At 60.2% G+C, this 24527-nt stretch overlaps 1 long non-coding RNA gene across 1 annotated transcript in view; it reads left to right on the top strand.

Annotated features, from left to right (window-relative positions):
* The window catches only part of LOC117643607, a 40801-nt gene that overhangs the window by 1956 nt on the left and 14318 nt on the right, over window positions 1-24527 (top strand). The window contains exon 2 of the long non-coding RNA XR_004587627.1: window positions 12829-12878. This is a non-coding gene — a long non-coding RNA (uncharacterized LOC117643607). The remainder of the gene's footprint in view (window positions 1-12828; window positions 12879-24527) is intronic.

Raw genomic sequence — 24527 nt, 5'->3', positions numbered from 1 at the left:
CGTCCCGCCGGCCGGGCAGAACCAAACCAAACCCCGCGCACCACGCAGCGCAGCAGTACGCCGGGACGGTCTGGGCTGGTTACTGGTTCGGGAAAGTACCATTCGGCAGTTTTGCGGAAGGCCTCCGACAGAAGATTGGACGGGTACCCACCTCCTGATGCCGCGGCGGGGCGGGGCGGGGCGGGGCGTTGTGGTTGCGTCGTGCGGTCGCTTCCGAGAAGAGTTGCGTGGAATGGTGGCGCCTGGCGATGCCTGCCGCGGCGATGCCCGCCGTCTGGGTGCACCCAATACGCATCGGCCGCAGCATGAGGCTCTTGCCTTTACTTCGGAATTCCAGGGCTCGGCTGCGAATTGCTTCCAAAATGACGTCTTCTGTCTCCGAGGAACGACGAATGCCGCGATCCAGCGTCCGGGCCGAGCCAGCGCGGCGAGCGTGGCCCAGCGCCCGGCGAGATGGTTTCGCTCCGCGGCAAAACCGCCTCGCCGCCTCGCCTCCACGGCCTGGCCGACTCAATTCCTGGTGGATTTCCTCCTCTTTCTGTGCAATCGCCTCGGACTCGGCGGAACGTGACGACGTGACCGAGCGACTGGGGACCGCGAGCCCTGGAAGTCCAGGAAAGTCCAGGGAAAGGGACTAGGGACTAGGGAGCGCCCAATTCAATCAAGCGCAGGAATTTCTTGCCGCCTTCGGATCCCAAAGTTTGCGGCGTTTCTGATTTGCGACTTTGATTCCATTGTGAGTGGGGCTGCTTGTGTGTGTACGGGAGACTTTTTCGCACGCCTCGCTCTGCATGCCGAGTCGTCGTACCCTTCCCGGTCCCATCGGTGCGTGATTTGACCAGTCTGGACCTTCTTCCCTCCCTCAGACTCTTGGCGCGTAACTTCGTGGGCTCGCTCACGCGCTAGCGGGTACTGCACTGGTAGGTCGAGTACAGTGCGCATGCACTCGGCGGCGACCTCTGGGTTGAGGCACCTGGTGGCTACCTCGGCGATGCAGCACTTCGCCGCGACCTCCCCGTTCTCCCCGTGTTCCTGGCGCGTACCTCGGGGACACCAGGACACTGTACTTGGCGGCGACCTCGCGCCGCGCTGGAGAGGCTGTGGACGCTTACCACGCTGCCGTGCGCGCCGCGCGCCGCTCCAGGAGTGCTCCCGACGGCCCTGGACGCCCTGCAGGCCCTGGAGGCCCTGGAGGTGGGGTACTTACATTAAAAATATTATGGATGGTCCATAAAACGCGGCTCATAAATTCGACTTGAGGCTCTTTGACGGATGCGACCCACGACGCGGAATCGCGCCTCTGTGTGTGTGTGTGTGTGTGTGTGTGTGTGTGTGTTGGTGTGTGTGTAAGTGTGTGCAAGTGTGTGTGTGTGTCTTTGGTGTGTGTGGGTGTTGTGTCCACGTTGGCTGCGCCGCTGCGCGTCCTGGAGTCCTGAAGGCGATGGCTCGTCGCGCCCCCCCCCGCGCCCCTTGCGGCCCCCACGGCGCGGCCCTTGACGGGGCCACCCTTGATGGCGTCCCCCGCAGCGAATGGGGCCGCGCCGCTGTCCTTTCACGGCACCTATAAAGAGTTTATAAAGACGAGAAGAAGAGTATTCGCCGGGACTACAGTGTAGGCAACAACGCGGCGAAGGCAACCCCTTTTCGCGCGCGCGCGCGGCGGTTTGAAATGGGGGCTGTCGGTGACTGTTTGGGACCGGACATGGAAACAGTTGAGCGGGGAGGGGGGGGGGAAGCCTGGATCTGACCATCTGGAATGCGAAGCGAACTCCGCCGCGACTGCCAGTGTCAGGGCGTTGTTGCGGTGGGGGATGACTCTGTCTCTCTCGCACTCACGGGCCGCTCCGCATGCCGGGCGCGAGGAAGAGAGAGACGGACGCAGACTCCGTTCGCTGACGAACTCGCCGGATAACGACGAACGGTCCTTCTTCTTCCGGGAGCGAGTCGTTAGATGCGTGCCGGGCGCGGCCGGCCGGCGCTTCCGAAAAAAGGAAGAAAAGAAATTGGGGACGAAAAAACGGGAAAAAGAAGAGGCGCGGAGTGCGGAGCATCGGCGATATTAATTATTAGTGATTAATCCGGACTAATGGGATACTCAGGTTGCAGCCGCCCTCTCTGCAGGCGTCGAGCCGTGCCGTGCCGTGCCGCGCCGTGCCGCGCCGAGCCGCGTGTTGCTGGAAGTGAAATAAGGGCATTAATCACAGTGCCCCTCCACGTCAATAAAAGGCAGGCGCCCTGCGCGTGGCATGTTTACCCTTTAATTCCCGCACCCTGCAGGCCTGGCCGGGCTGGCCGTGCTGGCCGGGCCTGACAGCCTGCAGGCTGATTCCCAGCAGTGCTTCCGTCGCTCTGTCTCTCTCGCCCCCGTGGAGCGTGCCGCAGAGGCGCGCGCGCGCGAAAGAGAGGGAGAGAGCGACGGGAGCCCTCTTCGGGGGCCGCCCGCTGCCGGGTGGCTCCCGTGCTTTTTGCCTGAATAAATCAATGCCCCTAATGAAAGACTGTCGACGGCCCGGGTTCGAATGACGGAGGAGGCCAAAAAAAGTGACAGTCGCGGATTGTTCCGTCCGTCTGGCTGACGCCTTAACTGGGTCGGGGCTTGGCCAGGCTTGGCCAGGCTTGGCCGAGCGAACCGAGCTCGCCGAACGAACCCTCTGCTGAGCACCGAGGTGACGACGCCCCACAAATCGTGGGTGATTTCTTGCGCCGTCCTCCTCGTGCGCCTCGCGCCCGACACTCTCTGTCTCTTTCTAACTCTCTCTCTCCTCTCTCTCTCTCTCTCTCTCTCTCTCTCTCTCTCTCTCTCTCTCTCTCTCGCGGCCAGTGGAGAGTCTTCTTCACTTCCAGGCCGCCCTGATTGCGTCGTAAATCGCACAACACAGGTACAGCCGAGCCTCACGTGTGGGGGTTTGTAATCTCAAGTTTGGCGCCGCCGCGTCCGTGTGCGATTCCCCATGCGTCTCCGTGTCACTCCGTGTCCGTGTGTGTGTGTGTGTGTGTGTGTGTGTGTGTGTGTGTGTGTGTGTGTGTGTGTGTGTGAGCGCGCGCGCGAGGGAGCGCGGTCTAGCACTGGGCGAGTTTGAAGCACTTTTCGAACTTTAAGTTGTTCGCTCCCCCCGCCCCCTTTCGGTGCCTCTCGAGACGACCGGGTACGACGACGTTCGTTCCGACTTTCAGGCCCTTTCACACAGCATGTCCTATTCGAATTAACCCATTTTCCCAGAAAGTCTTCTCCCGTCACTGCTTTGGAAGCCCAAGTGTGCACAGGTGGATCCTACCCTGGCGTCAACCACAAGGTACCAAAGTGCTTACGTGCCCATGCATTTTTGGGAGATTGTATTTTTTTTTGCAGTGTGTCTGGCAGCTTATTCTCACCTAGCGTGACCCGCCTTGCTTTGGGCCGACAAGCCGTTTTTGCCTGCATGCCACTAAACAATTGATTCATTCGCATCCGCACAGTCTGGCTCCCAGTCGAGAGAATTACGCTTTTGTTTGCAGTGTGCCGGGCTTTTCCCCCTTTTGCCTTACCGGCTTCTTGTCGTGCTGCCGGAGTAATCTGTGACGACGGGCCACCTTAGTCTCATCTCTTATTGAGCGCACATCCCTCATGGGCCGCACAGTGCGGGGGCGCTTGGCCCCGGCCTGGCCCCGGCCTGGCCCCGGCTGTAGCGCAGTGCCAGCGAGCCCATCAAGTATGTAGCGCACTTCGTCTCGAACTGCGCCCGCTCACTTAGCTCGCTGGCTTCCCGTAAAAAGGGCACAGTGCGGAAAACTTCTGGAAAACCACTTGGCAGTTGGAAGCATCTTTGGAGTGCCCAAGGTTTGAGGTTTAGCATCGTAGCAGCAGTGGCTCCATCGACCATTTTGTTTGGGGCCTTGTAAACCAAAATCGCTCCGTAAGGTCACCTGTGCAGTGCCCCTACCCTGGCCGACTCCTCCCTTACCTTGTTCCGTTTCCACATTCTGCTGATTTCGCGGTGTACTCTCCTCTTATCGCGCCATCAAGGTTTTACGCGTTTTGCTCTTTTTACTGGAAAAGACAGTGCGGGGACTGCGCTGGGCTGATAACCGCGGTTATAATTGGAACGGGCGCTATCGGTGCGCAGCATCGCGAGGCATCGCCGGCTGGAGTTTCACCAAGGGTTCCTTGCACTTTGTGTTATTTGTGGACCTGCTTTGTCGAGGCCGACGGCCAGTTAACCCTCGTTGCAGTGCAGTGCCGCCAGTGCCGCCTGGGCCTCGTGGGCGGCGAGGAGAGCTACACCGCGACGCCCCGGCGGTGGCCTATCAGCGGGCACGCACGGTAAAAGCTTTGTCGTGGTTTATTGCCTAACAGTTAGGCAATGTCTTTGAAAAATCGTGTTTTAAGCCGACTTTAAGCAGCTACTGCGTCTGATCCTAGGCGGTATGTCGTCCTCAGTGGGCAATTGGTCTTTGGACCTTCCTTTAGCATGCCTTTGTTCCGGAGTGTGATTATCTGCCTTAGTTTGGGAGCAGTATTGCCGCAAAGTTGATCAAAACGGCCAAATATGTCTTTGAAAAATCGTGTTTTAGGCCGACTTTAAGCAGCCACTGCGTCTGATCCGAGGCGGTATGTCGTCCTCCCTCAGTGGGCAATTGGTCTTTGCACAGTAAATTGAAATGGCAGAATCCGTAACGGTTCGGCACAGAAACCGCCAGTAAATGATTCTGAATTTGGTAGTCACAGAAACTGGCATGGGCTAACAGAAACTGACAAAGGCTCCACAAAAACTGGGATGGGCTCACAGAAACTGCTAACGGGTTGCGGTCTCGCTGGCCAACCTAACCTCACTGTGTCTCTGGATGCTTTTGTTGTTTTGGACATTATTTACATATTTTGATGAGTGTGCATACTTTTTCTTGCTTTGACAAGTCTATTAATTAATATTTTCCTTACGCGGTACATCTACACTCTTTATTTCCAATAATATAACATCTCAAAGTCGCGAGGTGGAGGGAATCGCAATTGACGATTTCGGTGCAGTGTTGTCCGGATTCCGTGGCGAGTGCACGGATTCCGTCGCCTGTGTGCAGAATAGGTTTGACGTTGGCGGTTTTGGTGCAAAACCGCCCCGGATCTATTTACCTGTCGGTTTCTGCGATTTGGGGCTCTCAGACCACTACAGATTCTGCCATTTCATTTTGCTGTGTGGACCTTCCATTAGCATGCCATTGTTACGGAGTGCGATTATCTGCCTTAGTTTGGGAGCAGTATTGCCGCAAAGTTGATCAAAACGGTCACAAATGTCTGAAAAATCGTGTTTTGATCAACTTTGACACAATACTGCTCCCAAACTAAGGCCGATAATCGCACTCCGTAACAAAGGCATGCTAATGGAAGGTCCAAAGACCAATTGCCCACTGAGGGAGGACGACATACCGCTTCGGATCAGACGCAGTAGCTGCTTAAAGTCGGCTTAAAACACGATTTTTCGAAGACATTTGTGACTGTTTTGATCAACTTTGCGCCAATACTGCTCCCAAACTAAGGCAGATAATCACACTCCGTAACAAAGGCATGCTAAAGGAAGGTCCAAAGACCAATTGCCCGTTGAGGAAGGACGATATACCGCCTCGGATCAGACGCAGTGGCTGCTTAAAGTCGGCCCAAATCACGATTTTTCACAGACATTTGTGACCGTTTTGATCAACTTTGAGACAATACTGCTTCCAAACTAAAGGCGGATTATCGCACTTTGTATCAAAGGCATGCTAAAGGAGGGGTCGCGTGGGGTCGCGAAATTTTTCCTGGGGGTCGCGGAAATTTTTGGCTACAAATTTAGGGTCGCGAACCGAAAAAGGTTGGGAACCGCTGGCCTATCTCATTCCTGCGATGATTGAGGTGTCATGAAGATCTTCAGTACCACCGAGCACAATTCAACCTGGGGGTTTCACCTAAATCCTTGGCGAGCCCGAGCATGATTAAGTCCAAAGCTCAACTGAGCTTGAAGTTCACCTGGGCGCCTCAAAGTTCAAAGATCAGTGCCTCGAAGTCCAAAGGTCGGAGGGGAGACAGACCGGCGAGTGAGGCGTCGCGGCGCGGCCTGGCTGTCGGCCTGGCTGTCGGCCTGGCTGTCGGCCTGGCTGTCGGCCTGGCTGTCGGCCTGGCTGTCGGCCTGGCTGTCGGCCTGGCTGTCGGCCTGGCTGTCGGCCTGGCTGTCGGCCTGGCTGTCGGCCTGGCTGTCGGCCTGGCTGTCGGCCTGGCTGTCGGCCTGGCTGTCGGCCTGGCTGTCGGCCTGGCTGTCGGCCTGGCTGTCGGCCTGGCTGTCGGCCTGGCTGTCGGCCTGGCTGTCGGCCTGGCTGTCGGCCTGGCTGTCGGCCTGGCTGTCGGCCTGGCTGTCGGCCTGGCTGTCGGCCTGGCTGTCGGCCTGGCTGTCGGCCTGGCTGTCGGCCCCGTGGCTGTCGGCCTGGCTGTCGGCCTGGCTGTCGGCCTGGCTGTCGGCCTGGCTGTCGGCCTGGCTGTCGGCCTGGCTGTCGGCCTGGCTGTCGGCCTGGCTGTCGGCCTGGCTGTCGGCCTGGCTGTCGGCCTGGCTGTCGGCCTGGCTGTCGGCCTGGCTGTCGGCCTGGCTGTCGGCCTGGCTGTCGGCCTGGCTGTCGGCCTGGCTGTCGGCCTGGCTGTCGGCCTGGCTGTCGGCCTGGCTGTCGGCCTGGCTGTCGGCCTGGCTGTCGGCCTGGCTGTCGGCCTGGCTGTCGGCCTGGCTGTCGGCCTGGCTGTCGGCCTGGCTGTCGGCCTGGCTGTCGGCCTGGCTGTCGGCCTGGCTGTCGGCCTGGCTGTCGGCCTGGCCCCGGGGCGGCCTGGCTGTCGGCCTGGCTGTCGGCCTGGCTGTCGGCCTGGCTGTCGGCCTGGCTGTCGGCCTGGCTGTCGGCCTGGCTGTCGGCCTGGCTGTCGGCCTGGCTGTCGGCCTGGCTGTCGGCCTGGCTGTCGGCCTGGCTGTCGGCCTGGCTGTCGGCCTGGCTGTCGGCCTGGCTGTCGGCCTGGCTGTCGGCCTGGCTGTCGGCCTGGCTGTCGGCCTGGCTGTCGGCCTGGCTGTCGGCCTGGCTGTCGGCCTGGCTGTCGGCCTGGCTGTCGGCCTGGCTGTCGGCCTGGCTGTCGGCCTGGCTGTCGGCCTGGCTGTCGGCCTGGCTGTCGGCCTGGCTGTCGGCCTGGCTGTCGGCCTGGCTGTCGGCCTGGCTGTCGGCCTGGCTGTCGGCCTGGCTGTCGGCCTGGCTGTCGGCCTGGCTGTCGGCCTGGCTGTCGGCCTGGCTGTCGGCCTGGCTGTCGGCCTGGCTGTCGGCCTGGCTGTCGGCCTGGCTGTCGGCCTGGCTGTCGGCCTGGCTGTCGGCCTGGCTGTCGGCCTGGCTGTCGGCCTGGCTGTCGGCCTGGCTGTCGGCCTGGCTGTCGGCCTGGCTGTCGGCCTGGCTGTTGGCCGCCCCGTGCTTCGCCTCGCTCCGCGCCGTCCATGCTATCGACCCCACTGGATGATCCCGATACTTCAGCCCGCCGCGTTTATGCAAACTTTGGGACTTATCTTCACATCTTTGCGCACGGCTCTCCTGCCTTCGGGGATTTGCGCGCGGAATTTCAAGGGGCAGCCCGGGGCGGCCTGGCCTGGCCTGGCCTGGCCGGGGCGGCCCTTAAATATTCAATGCGAGTAGTAGCCGGCCGATTAGGACCCGGGACGTCTTTCCCTTTGACCTGCTTTTCCAGCTTTTCCGCCCACTCGCTCCACGTGGTGGCAAGACGGAGACGGCCTAGGCGGCCTCGGCTGCGTTCTGGAGCTGCATTATAAATGCTGGGAAGGCAACCTCTTTGGCTCTTCCTTCCACGTGCTTGACGCATCATAGTTCTTCAGGCACTGCTTTCTCAGACTCTTCAGACCCGGCAGTCCGGTTGGGGAGAAGCACTGCTTTTAATACCAAAATAATTCTAAGATTTTCGAAGATGCACTCGGATGCACCAGATTGAATGAATTTTTAAATCGGACCCAGCAGCAGTGTAGCTTCACTAAAAAGCAGGGTTTTTTGAGGGAGCAGTTTTCTGAGGAACATGAAATGCTCCATCGACCTTCAGCTGCTGGATTTCGAAGGTGGATTCAAGTTCCGAAAGTGCGGAAAGTTGCCTCGCCACCCCACAGACCCGTTACGATTATTTAGGTCCAAGCGAAGCGGACTTTCTCTCCCTATTTTCTTTTTTTTTTCTCCTCCCCTGGCTCGCCGGCCAGAGGCATTCGATTATCAATAAATCTCCGGCGATTAGGTCGCAAAGTAAGTGAGAAGGAGACGGTGGCGACAAAGAAGGAGAGTGTGGCCGAGGTTATGGGTCGGCGGGGCATGCTTACCCCGCAGATTGGCTTGGGGCCCAGCAGCCCGACCGGCCTGCCTGCCTGCCTGCCTGGGGCTTTGGCCCTCTCCTTTGGCTTTCTCAGGAAAATAAACTTGCACGTACTTGAACTGCCCCAACTCCTATCTTTTGCCCATTTTATTCCTCGCTGTCTCCTTTTCCCTTTTTGCGCCCGCGGTTGCGGCCCCTCCTCTCCTCTCTCGCTTTTTTCTCCCTGGCCGGCGTGGAAATTGAATGCTGGGACTGAATTGTTATGTCTCAAAGACAATAGATTTTAGATAATGCTCGGAGGCTGCGGGGACGGGGCGGGGTGGCGGTGGCGGTGCGGCCGGGGGCTGCTTCATGTACCCCTCGAGCCCCCCCCCACAAAGTACGGAAGACATCGGCCCGTCTTTCACCCGATGGACCCGAGGCGAGGCGAGGCGAGGCGAGGCGCCCTCGCTTTATGCCCGGTTCCAGCAGAAGCCAGTGTTACCAGGTGACCCGGCAGGCGAGCTTAGGGGCCAGGCTGGGCGCTCGAAGAAAAACCTTCCAGGTTTCCCAGTGTCCGCGGTCAGGTCACACGGACGACTCCTCGTACCGAAAGGGGAAAACGAGGCGGCAGTTTTTTTAACAGTAAAAACTGCGACAAAGTTTCGAGTGTGACGCCTTGGCTGCCACACTGCCACGTAGTAGCGCCGCGAGCCGAGCCGCGCTGCGTTCGGTTCCAGAGGACTCCCCGAGGGGCCGTCTGCGTGCGGGCACGGCCGGGCACGGCGCACCTGCCGATGCGAGGTGGTGCGGCGTGCCCGGCGCGCTGTCTCTCTCACTCCCATCGCGTCCCAGGGAGGAGCGAGGGAGACGCGCACACGCGGAGCGCACTGTTCGGCGTGCTGGTGGCGCATCCCTTCAAGGCCCTAGTGCCCCCCTGTGCCCCGCGGGGGCTGAAGGGGCCCGAAGGGGGCCCCACTCCACCCGGACACATTTCTGTCTCCAGCAGCGCCGCGACGCGCCGCCGGCGGCGGCAGGTGATCTAAATTGTGGGTTCTTTCCTCCGCGCGTTATTCGGCCGTCGTTCGCCTTCGACCCCTTCGTCGTGAAGGGCTTCGGCGCGGTGCATCCCTCCGTCTCCGTCGCACTCGCGCGCGGCCGGCGGCGGCCGGCGGGCTGCAGAGGGGCCGTGGAGGGCCCCAGAGGGGTCCGGAGTGGCGGCCAGGCCATGGCCAGGCCAGGCCGTGCGAAGGGAGTGCGCTGGAGAGTGAACGCGAGATAAGAGCAGCCCCCTCCGGCCCCCTCCGGCCCCCTCCGGCCTTCCACCCTGCTACCCCTACCCTCCCGCGGTCCCTCCGGCCCTCTTGGCCGAGGTGGCGTGTGCGATTGGCTGAGAGGGTTAACTGCTCTGCATATGCGGCGGCCCCGGCAGCCGGCTGTACGTATGTGTGTTGATGTGCGCCTAGGTGCGCTCCGGGTTGATATGCGCGCGTTCCTCTGTGTGTGTGCGCACGTGAGTGTGTGTGTGCGTGTGTGTCCGAGGGGGTGGGGGAGTTAATAGCGACGCAGGCGGGCGGCAAGCGGCGCGTCTATTAGGAACGCTTTACGGTCAGCCGGGGCGAGGCAGGGCGAGGCCGGGCGGACCGTGGTCGACCGTGGCGGCATGCAACATTTCGCTGCTGCATCCACGGCTAGACTGTGTCATTCCCCCTCCCCCTGCCCGGCCACCCCCCGTGGGGCCCGCCGGGCTGGGGCTGGCTGGGCTGGGCAATGTGGAACTGGTTTACTGCATGACCTGCCGTCTAATACGCAACAAAGGGTCCGGAGTTTGTCGCTGCCAGGGCGCCAGGGCGAATGGACGGCTGGTGACGGACGGACAGATAGACGACAGGCAGACAGACAGACAGACAGACAGGCGGACGGATGGCGGAGGGACGGCTGCGCTGGCCGGTTAATTGTGTCCCGTGTAATGAGAGGCGCCAGTGTGTTAGTGTGTTGGTGCTGACCAAATAGATAGACAGGCGCGAAGGGCCCTGGCCGGCCCTGGCCCTGGCGGTCCTGCAGACTGCGTCCCATCGCTGTTTCGTCGCTCTGTCTCTCTCGCACCTGCACGGGACGCCGCACGAGTGCGAGAGAGACGGAGCGACTATTGTTCGGAATGGCGCTGCTGGCGCTGCTGGCCCCCGGCGGCGCGGCCGTCTGTGTAATTGGACGCCTCCGCACTTGCCGTTGATCCCGGAATGACCAATGGCCGAGAGAGAGAGAGAGAGAGAGAGAGAGAGAGAGAGAGAGAGAGAGAGAGAGAGAGAGAGAGAGAGAGAGAGAGAGAGAGAGGAAAAAAGAGGAGCGGGGGAGTGTTTGACTGTCCTTTGTAGGGGCGGGTCGAACGGAACAGGTCGACTGCTGGCTCCCACGCGCGCCGCGTGGTTGTGGACGTCGTCGTGCACGTCACTGGGACTGATTTCGAGAGTCGTTTTCGTCGCTCTGTCTCTCTCGCACCTATGCGGCACGCCCCGTAAGTGCGAGAGAGACAGAGCAGTGTGCTGTCCGCCCACTCGTGCCCCCGTCGGCACTCTCTCCACCGTGCCGCTCCTCGATGTGCGCGTCAGGTGGCAATTTTTTTTGGCTCGTCCCTCCTGCTGTTCGGCGAGGGCCACCCATTAAAGACCCCCTTTTTCGGTTCCTCAGCGGCGGCAGTGCCCTCCCCCCTCCCCGGCCGGCCTGACCTAGATAAGGCTGTAGGGATGAAAATGCCCGGAAAGTTTCCGGAAACATTGGAAAAAAACAGTGTTTTTTTCCGTTTTTTTCCCTGGCCTCGGAAAAATTGGAAAGATTCAGCCTGAAAAGTAGGCAAAAAGTCGGGCATTTCGCCTGAAAGTAGGCTAAAAGCATACCTTTAACCCTACTGTGAACACGATTCTCAGTGCACTCAAACTACTTATACCCTGTTATGACTCCTTCTCGTGCGTTTTTTGAGCTTGCTGTTGTTAATCTCGGGTTGTCAGTATAGGTAAAGTTGTAAAAAAGCACAAAAGTGGTAGGTTTCATGTTCATAGTGCTTAAAAACTAATTTTTCCTATTTTTCCTTTTTTTCCAAATTTTCTAAGTTTTTTTCCAACTTTTCCGGTTTTTTTCCGACCCTTTGAAAGTTTCCGGAAAATTTGCATCTCTATAAGGCTGATAGCGGCAGGCCGTGGCCAGGCCAGCGCCGTGTCCACCTTATATTGCCAGGAGGGTTTGGCTGGAAATCGGCCAGCTGCAGGGATTGAGTAGGGCCAGGCCGGCCAGGGCCCCGGGGCCGGCGGGGCCGGCGGGGCCGTGACGAGGTACACGGGGCCGGCGGCGAGGGCCGCTGGAGAACTGCTGGCGGGCCACTGGAGGGTCGCTGGAGGGCCGCTGGAGAACAGCGGAAGAGAGAGGGCCACGCCAGCCAGTCACAGTCACCTACTCGTTTAGTAACTGACCTTTCGTAAGAAATACAAGACAAAAATAAATAGACACCATTTTTTTTGCTATCTAGAAGTGTGAAAAGAGCGTGGCAGTGCTTGATACCCGCCGCGTGTCCCGGTGCCCTACAAGGTCGGGCCGGCCGTGGTGGACGCGGGAGTGGCGGCGTGGCGCGGCGTAGCGGCACGACGCCGCGGTGCAGCGAGTCATTCCCAGGCCGCGCTGCGCCGCGCCGCGCCGTGCCGCGCGGACGTTGAACTCGGGGCAGATGAAGGAGAGCAGCGCGCGGCCCGGTGCGCCGCGGTGGCAGCGCGGTGCAGCGCAGCAAGGGCCCGTCTGCCACCCGACTCCGTCTCTGTCGCACTCGCGGGGCCCTCCGCAGGGGTGCGAGAGAGACAGAGGCGGTCGCTTCTTTTTTGGCCGAGCGTGTTCGCTTCGTTGTGATGGAGGGCCTGCGCCTCCCACTCTTTGTGCCATTCCGTTAAACTGGCCGCGGATGTGCGCTGCGCGATGCGCGGATGAAAGGCGATCATATCGGGAGGTCGAGATGCTGGAGATGGTGCTGCGTCGCCCACTCAGCAGTTTCGTTGAACCTTGCCGCGCCTGCAGGCCTGCAGTCAGCAGCGCGGTCGAGGGAAAGACCGCGACGACCGTGCGACCGGCCGCCCGCTGAACGTCGTGTGCGTGTGCGCGTGAGTGTGCTGCAACTTTTTGGCGGCCATGGCGCGCAGTCGGCCCCGCCCCGCCCCGCCTCGCCCGGGCCGCTCGTGCGTGGAATCGCCGATGATAGCGCACACCGCTGATGAAGCGCCCCGGTCTGCTCAAAACAAACACAAACAAGGAGCGAGCGAGACGATAAATTAAAAAAGGGAACGATTACCAAGCCGGCCTTGCCCCAGGCCTTGCCTGCCGTGCGCCGCCGTTCTGAAGTAGAAAAATATTTCTATCTGTGGTCGCTCTTAAGCCGACCTCTGACCGAATCGATATGAAGGAAGATCCACATTTCTGACAGGGACTTCGGATGTTGCCACTGTCAGTCACCTTCTCACGTTTTCCATTTTTCTCTGTTCCAGAGGTCGGATGACGCCCCCTGTTCCTGTCCGCAAGAAACTCCCATAAAGAAGTAACTTTTTTAACTTGATGCACATTTTATATTACTGTACTGTACTGTACTGTACTGTGTGTGTGTGTGTGTGTGTGTGTGTGTGTGTGTGTGTGTGTGTGTGTGTGTGTGTGTGTGTGTGTGTGTGTGTGTGTGTGTGTGTGCGCGTGTGTGCGCGCGCGCGTGCGTGCATGCGTGGGTGTGTGTGGGGCTTCCCTCTCCAGCTGAATGTGGGACGGGACTGTGACGTTTACATTAAGGCGTCGTCCTGGAAGGACCTGGAAGGACCTGGAAGGACGGGCCAAAGGCGCCGGCCAAAAGGATTCTGCAAGCAGGGACGCCGCGGCGCGCCGTTGCCCTCGGGGACCTCAAAGGAGGAGAGGCGGCAGGACCGTCAGCAAGGGGCTCTCGTCGTGGGCCCCGCTCGGCCCCGCTCGGCCCCACTGCCGTCATGCCGTGCCGGACCCGCCGCTGCAGCGAGTCAAAACGTTCAATGCCGCCGAGTGGAGTAACACACTATGTTTCGGCCACCGCGTGACAGGCGCGTCACACGTGGGTCGCGCCCTCGTCACGGCTGACGTGACGACGGCGACGTGACGGGGCGTGCCGGACACCGCGGCACGTCCCGCTGAGTCAATATTTGGAAACGACATTGAACTTGGAGCGTGGCGCGCGCTCTCTCCCTCCCTCTGTCTGCGCGAGAATGAGAGGATACTTCCGTCTCTGTCGCAGTCGGCGTCGCGCGGGCGTGCGAGAGAGACAGTGCATGTTCGGAATCAGAATACCGGCGTCGTGCCCGGGAATTCGTCATTCCTGTGGCGCTGCGGACTTTTGCTGGAATGCCGGGAATGGCCGTCATCTTGTGCTGCGGAGCGCGGAGCGGGGAATGTGACATTCGGGCAGGAACCAGCACCAGCGGGAACCAAGGCGGGGACCGCTCCGAGGCGTCCAGTGAGGCCCAGTGCCCAGTGTAGGTGTAGGCTCGCCATCAATTTACCACTGGCGGCCGAAGAGCCCACATTCAGCTGCCGCCGGCTGAGCTGCCGTTCTGCTAAACTGTTTCTCAGTGCTGTCCGATTCAAATGCAATCCCAGACCTGCCTTGGCTGAGCAGCAATCATGTTGTCAAGATTTTTGGTTTGCGGCTAAGCCCCTGTGGGATCCGGGATAGGCAGTCCCGCTCGCCTTGCCTGTCTGCGGGTTGCCTACGCAAACTCGGCAGGCGCTTTTTTTCGTCACCCCAACTCGAAGCCCAGCGGCGCGCGGCGCGATCCAGTGTAGTTGTTTCTCACAGTGTGGGGCCCGGGTCGCCACCGCAGTGTTGGTCCAGCAGGACCCTCTGACCCGCTGCCAGCGTGGAGGCGGAGAGGCAGAGGGCGGAGGGACGCGACTGAGCGAATGCCGAGAATCTGAAATGGAGCGGTCCTGTCGTCGGCGGACGCACAGGGCGGCCCACACTGGGCGGTCCCCGCGCGGTCCTCGCGTGGAGTGGAAGGGGAACCGAACTCACGCGTGTCCATAAGGATTGCGGCGGCGGCGGGCAAGTAGTGCACCTCCACTGTCGGGGCCCTTCGAGTGGAGAGCGGTGGGCAACTCATAGCGGGATTATAGGGCCCCTTTTCGGGCCTAGGACGGGATTCCGGGCCTTAGCCGGAGGCTGCTGGGGGTCGTTTGGCCACTGTCCAGCCGTGAAACAGCTGGGTGAGCAACTACTCGCGGGGCGGGGCGGGTTGGCACATAGGGAGGAGATAAGGCGAACAATGCTGGCAATAAGGGACGAAGATCGCCGATGATAAACGTGTTTTAGCGGTATTTTCCTCTGCCGTTTGTTTTTCGGGCAGCGGGTTCCACACGCCTTGTGGCCACTCTCTCTTCCTCTCTTTCTCATTGCACGGCCGTGTCTCTATCTCTCGCGCTCATCTGCCAAATTAAGTTGCAGTTTTCCGTCGTCTGCGCTCTAAAAGTCAAGTGAACATTACCCACCTTTGAAAATTCATCATGCCTTATGGATACTTTGTGGAGTTTCTTGTGTGTCATGGACTCTGTGAGAAATTTAGAGTGTGGTGGGACGGGGAGCGAGAAACGCGAACAAGTCGCCGCCTCAAACACGTGTAGCGCGCCGTGGCCGTGGAGGCAGATGCCGCCGTGGTGCTTGGTGCTCGCTGGCGCAGGGCGGGGCGTCGCGGGGGCGTCGCGGGTTAGGGGGGGGGGCAGCGGGCCGGGACAGTGCAAGGGATGCCGAGGGGAGAGGCAGGCCCTGTCCAGAACAGATTCTGTAGCAGATGGTACCCTCCCCTGCGTCCCCCTGGTTCCGCCTCAACTCCGCCACGCCCCGCCACGCCCCGCCACGCCCCGCCACGCCCCGCCACGCCCCGCCACGCTGTGTTGAGTGCCCCTGATGCCCGTATCGGCCCCTCGCCGCCCCTCCCCCTCCCCCGCCGCGCCACGCCGCGCTGGAACAAGGTCCGTTGGCTTGCGCTGCTTGCGCGACCGCCACCGACCGCCGCCGTCCGGGAAAGAACGACAAAGAGGGAAGATGCAAAGGGGGAGGTCAGTCGCTCTCCCCCACCCCTCGTCACGAGCGGCACGTTCATAAATACTCCTTTCCAAAGCTGTCAGAGATGCTTATCTTTTCTCGCAGTTCAATGTAGTGACAAAAGATCAGCAACCTCAGTCTTGGTTTTTTGCCCGATGTGACAAGAGGGGAGGCGGATTACGGAAACATGACGTCATCACGGCCGGCGACACCTCCCCGTCGCCCTCCTGGGCGGATGCCAGGCGGCCTATGCTTTTGCATGGGCCGCGCGCCGCGTCGCTCCGTCTCTCTCGCACCGCCGCGGGGCGCGCCGGGAGTGCGAGGGGGACAGAGCGACGGAACCACTGTCCGGCGTGCTGGAGCGGGCCGCTGGAGGAATGACCCCGGGGCTCGGAACAAGCAGGTTGGTGGAACTGCTTAGCCTGCAGAACGCGTAGAGAGCGAGCAGAGGACCGAGCCGTGTCGAGCGCCAGCCCTTGCGCCAGCCCTTGCGCCAGCCCTTGCGCCAGCCCTTGCGCCAGCCTCGCTGTCCGGCCGAGAGGACCCTCCCTCGTCCCTGCCGCTGCGCCCAAGGCCCTGCCGCCCCGCCGCATTGCAAGGGCGTCCAACTCTGTCTTTGTCGCAGTGTCAGCAACCCGCAGTCGCCCGGATGACTCATTGGCCGAACGGTTTTGGCGGGACGACGACGCGTTTGGTCTCTCGAGATTCAAAAGACCGTGCAGTGCACTTAATGTATGTCGCGTCCATTGTTGGTGCTGTGCCTTCGAACCCATTCCGATTGCACCAATCATGGCGAGTCCGACGGAAAAGCCATAGAGCATTGGCTGATGCTCTGTCAAAAGTACCTTCTTCGGTAGAAGTAAGTCTCGGTTTCCACTTTCGTCAGGCAAAGCCTCGAATCTCACGTGAGGGACACGCTAATGAACTTTTCTTTTCGGGAAAGGGGGAGGGGTGGAGGAGGGGGTATTCCGGCCCACACTTTTCCGTGAAAAGGTTTTTGCGGCGTGGGGCGGCCGGCCGTGTGTGTGCGTGTGTCCGCACAGCGGCGCACAGCGGCGCGAAGGCAGTGTTGACTGTTCAAACACCACGTGCCCCCACGTGGCGCTGCCAAGCCCGGTGAAGCCCCGCGGAAAGAGGAAAAGGGATACCGTGTAGGAGCCTTGTCTGTGCCTCCCGCTTCCCTCGTCTCGCCCCCGGCAAGAGGGTACTCTCAATTATTTCGTTTTTTGGATCGGAACCTGGGGAGCGTGAGAGACACCGCCCTCTTCTCAGCGAGTGGCGTCCCATTGAATTAATACCGAGCATATTAGCGCTTACCAGACCACTCCGTAGACACCCCCCGCACTGCCCCCTCCCCCTGGACGGCCAGCAGGCGCGGATCTGGACGTCCGTCCTGGGGGGGGCAAACATGGTGGGTTGCCTACCTTCAGGGGCCGCCGGACGAAGACAAGCACGGCAATGAGGGTTGCCTTCTTATCAGGAGGTTCTGCAGGTGCTTTTTTTAAATCAATTTTTAACACGATTGAATGTATTAAAGGAGTGGTAAACGTAAATTGTTTGCGAGCGAAGCAAGCTCAGAAAATTTGCGGTTTTAAGGATCTTTTGGTGCTAAACGTGTGCGAGCGAAGCGAGCTTCAGAAAATTTGCGGTTCTTAGGGCTTTATAGGGTGGCAAACGTTATTTGTTTGCGAGCGAAGCGAGCTCAGAAAATTTGCGCTTCTTAAGACTTTTTAGAGTGGTAAACGCGTAATTTGTTTGCAAGCGAAGTGAGCACTAAAAACATTTGCGGTTCTTACGACTTTCCAGGGTGGTCAGCGTTCGTTTGCGAGCTGAGAAAATTTGCGGTTCTTAAAGATATTTAGGTTGGTAAAAGTAAATTGTTCGCGAGCGAAGCGAGCTGAGAAAATTTTGCAGTTCTACCAGTTCCACTAGTCAATGACAGGGCAAAATGCGCGATTTTTTTCAGCCTTAGCTTTTGGGGGGGGCAAAACACCCTTTGCCCCCCCCGTGTATCCGCGCCTGACGGCCAGGGAGGAGAGGAGAGGGCGAGGGGTGGACCGGGCCGGACCTACCAATGCCCCAGGCCATGAATAGAAACAAGTTTGCACCATTTATGTTCTCCGGGCAAGTTTTGATATAAAAAGTTGCCAGGTGGAGAGGCCGAAGGAGCCGCGGCGCCGAAAGAGAGTGAGAGAGTGCGAGTGTGTATTGTCCGGCACACATGTTGCGCTCTGTGCAGTGCTCGCTCTTCTCGGCTGTGTTTCGCTTTTTGCATCCTGTTGTGCCCTGAGCCCTCGCTCGCTGAAATCAAAGTTGCTCATCCAAAATTCATACGACCGTGCCACTTTGCTTTGGCCTGGCCTGAGTGCGCCCAGCCTTTTAGGGGGAACCGAATGCCCGGAAATGGTTCGGCCCTGTGAGGTCTAGTTACTCGCCTGGCTGGCTGTCTGGACGGCCGGGCACCGCCCCGAGGGCCCAAAGGGGTGCTTTTCGATTTCCAGTATGTATTTTCCGATGCTGCGCTCGCAAGCGCGCTTCGCCTGGCGAGTGTAAGCAAAACAAAGCACACCAACCCAAGGCCGCAGGGTTCCTCCTTTCCCCCTTGTCTTCTTCTCTCTTTTTTTTCGACGGTTTCGTTAACGCGTTGTTTCTGTTTTGTTGATGCGGTCTGCGATTTATTTCGCAGCGAATTCTGTGAGTCCGCCCGTGTTTTTCTTCCTTTCTTTTTTTTTTTGTACAAGTTCAGCAGCAGTACATTCAAAGCAAAGAGCGTCGCGGTGCGGCGACCCGGTGCCAGCGGAATCCAGCCCCTTGCTGCAGAGTCCGCCGAGGGTGGCCTCCGGGATATTTATCGTCGTGGTCACACACCTTGGCGCCCGGAGGTGCTAAGGCGCCCCGGAGGGTGGCCGGTCCGGGGAGGCCGCCCCGGCACTGCCTGGAACCGCTCTGGAACCGCCCTGGAACCGCCCTGGAACTTGCACCTTTGTCGTTGTAACCGGCCACTCGTGCTGTCCTTGCTTTTCTCGACCGTCGCTGCAGCGAATGCATCCCCCGGCTGTGTGTCGAGTGTAGCAGCCGAGCCAATCCGTGAAAGCGGCGACACAGTCGACATGGCGGGGCGTGGCGGGGCGGGGCGTGGCGGGGCGGGGCGTGGCGGGGCGGGGCGGGGCGGGGCGGGGCGCTCGTTACCCGTACAAAGGCAGCAGTAACAGCCCCGCGTCCTTTGATCAATCGCGAGTGTGCGGCGCAAGGCGCAGCGTCGTCGCCTTCCTCACTTCTTCATTTCCTTGAGATCGGATCGGCCGCTGCGCCGCTGCCGCCGTTCAAATCGTCGGGCCTTGGCCGCCTTGGCCTCGCCTTCAAAGGGACTCCAAGTGTCGAAAGAAGCGCCCTTCCGCCCTCCGCGCCAAGCGGCGCAACGCCAAGCCAACGCCACGCCAACCAACGGCAAGGCGGACCGGGTGCCGACCGGGTGCCGGGAAAACGGCCGGGTAGCGCAAATTATTGGCCATGTCGAGGCGAATCACCGAATGCAGGGTACACGGCAAAAAGGGGAGGGGGAGTTAGATACCCCTGCTAATGCCTCAGTTGATCTGTTCGGTCTGACCCTGACCGCCACAAACATTTAGTCGACGAAAAAAAAAAAATATTTTCTCCGTCTTCACATTAAGCAGACGCCTTCGCTGGGCGAGCAAACCTTTTTTTTCGTGCCCGTGCCGTCGGCAAACTGGTGTGCTGGTCGTAATAACCGTTGCGAAAGAAGACCGCAGTAACTAATGGCGAAACAAGCGCGTGGAATTAGTGGCATCGGAAACTTTCCTCGTCCACAGAGGCCCCTGCCGCCCCTGCTATCCCCCCCCCCCCCTTCCCGCCACACAGACCTTCCCTGGCCTAGCCGCGTCTGCCCGCAGTCTGACTACGCCTAGCAACCCCCAGCACCACCGTCCCAGCACGGTAAAGGTCGAGCCGAGGCCAAATTTGCTTGCCCATACACCCTTAAAAACGTTTACTTTGTTTTTTAACCCAAGAAAAGGCAAGGTGTTGGGGAATTTTTTTTTCGTGTCTCCAGTTGAAAATTTGACATTGAATGTGGAAGTGGCGCTTTCGTTTCGTTTGGTTTCGTTTCCAGAGTGGCGAGAGCGATCAATTCTTCTCCTCCGGGTCCTTGCTGGCTCTGGCCGCCAGATCGACGCATTGCAAGGCTGCCAGTCTAATTGCGCGGGGGGCTCATTCCACGCGCGTCCACACTGGAAGGTGGCTTCCGAACGCGGCTCTCCGTCTCTCTCGCACTCGTGGGGCGTCCCGCGGGCGCGTGGGCGTGCGAGGGAGACGGAGCGATGTCCGCACGCGGCCCTCCGGCAGCGTGTCGCTGCGGCCTGCGGCCGAGCCTGCGTCCGAGCCTGCGTCCCCGCGCCGTGTGGACAGTCCAAACAGCCCGTCAACCGTTATTGGTTGCCGCCCCACCGCTCTGCGTGCGTTATTAGCACCGCGGCCTCGCGCCGAGGGCTTTTGTCGCTCCGTCTCTCTCGCTCTCACGGGGCGACCAGCCTGCACCGTGGAGCGCCAGCACACTGGAAGCAGGGCGGCGTGCAGCAAGAAGTGCCTCTCCAGACAAATCCGGTATTTCATTTCGGGCCGCCCTGAAATTGAATCCCCGGATTCGGCCTTGGCCCCGCGGGGAACTTGCTGCCCCTAATTCGGTTGCCTCGCCTTGCCTCGCCTCGCCTTGCCTCGCCTCGCCGCCGGTGAGATGGAGAGCCGGGCTTGCGCGCTGGCGGAGTCCCGTTTCAGCACGCATCAGTCAGAGCCACGGGGCGCACGGCCGCGCGCGTGTTCGTGTGTGTGTGTGTGTGTGTGTGTGTGTGTGTGTGTGTGCGTGCGTGCGTGCGCGTGCGTGTGTCGAACGGAAAACCGCAACCCCGGGGGCCCATTTGTGCTCCACTCGAGGCGCAAGCGTGCAAGCTCCTTGATTAGGGGCCGCTGCTGCTAACAGGTGACGCGGTGACGCTCGGACGGACGCTCGGACGGCTGGCCGGTCGCCATTGGGGGTTTGATTGGGCGGCGCAGGAGAAGGGGTGGCGGTGAAGGTGAGTCAGCAGTGGCGGGGAAAAAGGGGGGGGGGGCAGTACATCAGACCTCCGCGATGAGCGCCCCAGACGCCCCGGCCAGCCAATTAGCACTCAGCAAGATAAAGTGCGCCCCTAATGAAATGGCTACCCCCGCCCCCGCCTTCGCTCTCTTTTTCCAGGCCGGTGCTACCGCACGGTGTGTTGCGTCCGTTTTTGGCACGGCATTGTCGTTTGTTGTAAGGGGAGCGTTGCCGTGGGGCTGCTGCCACGTAAGAAGGCAAAAATGGTCACCGGCCCACAGTGGGCCAGAAAGACCGGCGGAGGCGGCCGAAATTCTAGACGCGTTTGGAGCTCCAGAGTCGCTAAATGGGACTCGAACCGATCGTGTGACCCTATCACTGGATTGCTCTCCATTAGTGGGGTCACACGTTTGGTTTGAGCCCCATTTAGCTCGTCTGGAGCTCAAAACGCATCTAGGGTTTTGGCCACCGCTACTGGTGTTCTGGCCCAATGTGCGTCAGAGCCCCTGTGAAGCGACGCGTAGGCAACCCAACCGACTCGGCGCCTGGAGGCCTTGGAGCCTTGAACTCGCCGCCGCTGCAAAGTGCCTCACTCGGCTCTCGGCCCGGCTTCGGGTCGCTTCGGCTCGCTTCGACCCTCTTCGGCTCGGCCCCAAAGCCGCCTTTTCCGCCGAAAGAATGATGGTGCTAATTTACTCGCACTTTTGCGAGGCGCGGCTCCCTCTTTGGCGGGCGATATTCGTTTTCCGTCGCCCGATTCGCAATGCATTGTGCGGCCCGGGGGCTTTTAGCCCCGGGGCTGCGGCGCGGTGCGGCGCGGCTACAGGCGGCTAGCGGGAATGGCTCTGGAGACGGGTCTTTAACCCGTTCACACGTAAATGCGTGATTTTCAATGGAGCGGGTGACAATTTATTGGCGATTGGCTGGGCCGGGTAGAGAATGGCCAATGGGCCGGGTGCCCGGTTCGCGGCTCGGTGGCTGCACTGCGAACCCTCCCCCCTCCCCTCGCTGCTTGCCGCCCCTCTGGTTCCCCCACCCACACACCTCACGCCTTCCTTTTCTGACCCGTTAACAAACAACCCCCCGCGAGGTTGCACGCGCTGAAAATTTTCTTTTCACTTTCCCAAGGTATCCCAAGGTAAGTGGAGACAGAGAACTCATTTTTGGCAGTGTACAAGGGCTGCCTCGCAGCGTGTCGGGCCGCGCTGCAGCGGGCGACCCCTTTGGACGACAGCGGCAACGTGCGTGGCGCTGCTCGCAGTGCACCACCGCTGCCCCCGTTCCTGGCGGAATGCTGAAACGCGAGCCCCGTCCCCGGCAGTTTCGTATTCCAGATATTGTCGGGGCCACACCAGCCTTACAGTGGTGCCGCGCCGTGCCGCGACGACCCGGTTAGCGAGACAGCAGTGGCGCTGCAGCCCTATGGCGCGCCAGCCCTTCTCGCCGCATGCCTGCTGCTGCGGCCCCACGGCCCCCGCGGCCCCCGCGGCCCCAACGGCGTCACCTGCGTGCCTGCACTGGGGGCGCTGGAGCCGCTGGAGGACGGGTAGCCGAACGCGTGCTGGCTTGCTTCTCCAGCAGCGGTTGCCCGAATTCCAGGGGGTGAAAAACACCCCCGGTGTTTAGCCCCGTTGTTGTACACGGTTTTTACACACGTGTTTTTTGGCGGTTCGCGGGAGGAGGGGCGCGTAAGTACCCGGGCATGCATGCATGCCGCTACCGATGTCGGAAAATTGCAGGGTCGGGGCGGTCGGACGGGTAGGTCGTAATTAGCTTAGGGAGTGGATGGTGCAGTCGTTTGGCAGCCGAGCCGGCCCGCCCCGCCCCGCCCCGCCCCGCCCCGCCCCGCCCCGCCCCGCCCCGCCCCGCCCCGCCCCGCGAGGGCAGGGAGCCACCGTGGCGCCGCGCCAGCCGCGCGTATATTGTGACGAGTAGTGCAGACGTGTCCGGCATGCATAGGTGGGCGCATCCCGCCCTGGAGTCTGAAACCGAAAGAAATCCCGTTTGCTTTAAATGCGATAACATTTCGAATTTTGTATCGCTTCTCTTTTTTCCCACGGGTCTCCGTTGCGTGCGATTGTGTTCTCTCACTGATTCAACTGATTCCGCTGCGGCCGTTTACGCCCGGCGCTGCCTCATTTTAATCAAGTTTGTCCAACGAAACTTCTTGGGATGCTTTTCTTTATTTCTCTCCCCCCGCCCCACATCCCCATTTGCTCCCCTTCTCTTGGTCCGTTTGGCTTCCTTAATACTTCTTTTCCTTTCCGTTGTTTTCGGCTCGTGCTCATTTTGGCAATGAGTCCAGTATTCTTGAGGCTTTAATTATTGGCCTGGCCTGGAAGGGAGCCCAAGGAAAAAGGGGGGGGAGGGGAGGCTGCGGGGGCTTAGCGAATGTATGCACCGGATGGTCTCGAGGATTGAGTTCGTCCCGGAAAAGTTTCCGGATTTTCCGCCCTGGTCCGGTCATTATTTCCCGTTTAAAGGAACTTCCGCCGGCCGACGAATTATGGGCTCGGCCGTGCTCGCGGTCCATCGGCAGCACGCTCTGTCTCTCTTGCACTCACGGGCCTTCCCGCACACTCACCGCGTCTTTGCGGTCACAGGCTGCATCAATACGGCAGAGATTTTCTCCATAGTAGGGCGAAAGAGAACGGTACAATCAATTTTCAGAAGAGTGTGTCGGTTTTTGGCGGGCTTCGCGGGGGGCCTGGGTCAACTATTGCACTTTGCCGGCCGTGAAGCAGCAGCAGCCACGCAGAAAGGATGAAGTCTCTCCAGAGCGGCCTGCTGCGCCGGGCCGCGCCGCTGCTGGTGAGTTTGGCCGTGTTCTTGGACGACTTCTTCAAGCCCAGCACGCGCGAGTCGAGTCCGCTCAACTTGGCTATTGTTGTGCCGGAATTATGCTGGAAACCTCAATAATTCAGAGTCCCTCACTGCGAGGCGGGGCCGGCGGGGCCGGGGGCGAGCAGTGTCCTGGGAGCGGCGCGACGAGCCGAGCTGAAAATGCAGGCCAGACAGGCCACTGAACTGGGGGGCTTTTAATAAGTAATCGGTGGCGGGTTCGTGACAACCAAACAAAAAACAAGAAAAAAGTTTAGGGGAAAACTCGTTGTTTTTAGTGGTGGCGTCGAGTGAAGGTGTTGGATGAAGGGTTATTGGTGGGTAACAGTGTGAGGGTGGCCGGGCCGCTCGGTGGTGGGGGTAAGTGGCGGGGGGTGGGGGGAGCGTGGCGGTACCGGGCGGGACTTGGCAAGTGTCTGGGCGCCTAGAATGGTCGTCTAAATGAGTTTCGGAAATTGCATGAGTTGGGCGATGAGATATCCAGTGGGTGATAAATACTTGACACGGTGGCACGAGCGGGCGCGAGGGTAGGTTAGGGGAGGTGGGGATGTTTGGCACGGATTGCTGAGGCCGTTTGCGGCTTTGGCGGGCTGCTGCCAGCTCTGGCTGCCCGGCTGGCCCGGCTGGCCTGGCTGGCCCGCTGCACGTCGATGGTGATGGCGGCAAAAGTTAGGCGGGACGGCCTCTGTAGTGTAGGCGTGTGCCAGAGGGCCAAATTAATTTGCCGCCTCGGCGAAAAGAGAACGTCATTCTGGTCGAAAGCGCAGCGCGGGGAGCAGGTGAAATTGGCATTCCAAAGTTATTCTGTGCCGTGTTTGCTGCGGCGCTGCGGGACGAGTGCAAGGGGGTAGCCGCGGCCAGGGCGAAGCCACAGGCACGGGGGAGGGGGAGGGGGGAAGGGTTAAAGTTTGACGGGCTGGCTTTTGTTTCCTGGCTCCACCGGTATGGAGGCGAGGCCCCGAGTAGCACGCTCTGCAACTTCTGTATAGTAGTGTCGAGTTTGGGGCGTGCCCAGGGCGTGCCTGGCACTGCCGTGCCGTGCCTCGCCGTGCCACGCCGTGCCACCGCCTTCAATTATTTTACACGAGACTTGTGTGTGCGCCAGATTGAAGTCTGGTCGTGTGGTTAATTGAAATCCCTTTGTCTCGACCCTCGTTCTATTGGGTTCGCATCTCTACCGTTCTTTACAGGCCAAAAAAAGAAAA

Source organism: Thrips palmi, unplaced genomic scaffold (assembly GCF_012932325.1).
Source record: "Thrips palmi isolate BJ-2018 unplaced genomic scaffold, TpBJ-2018v1 HiC_scaffold_17, whole genome shotgun sequence".
NCBI classification, from domain to species: domain Eukaryota; kingdom Metazoa; phylum Arthropoda; class Insecta; order Thysanoptera; family Thripidae; genus Thrips; species Thrips palmi.
Note: the sequence above shows the minus strand (reverse complement) of the source record. Positions and strands in the feature narration are given on the sequence as shown.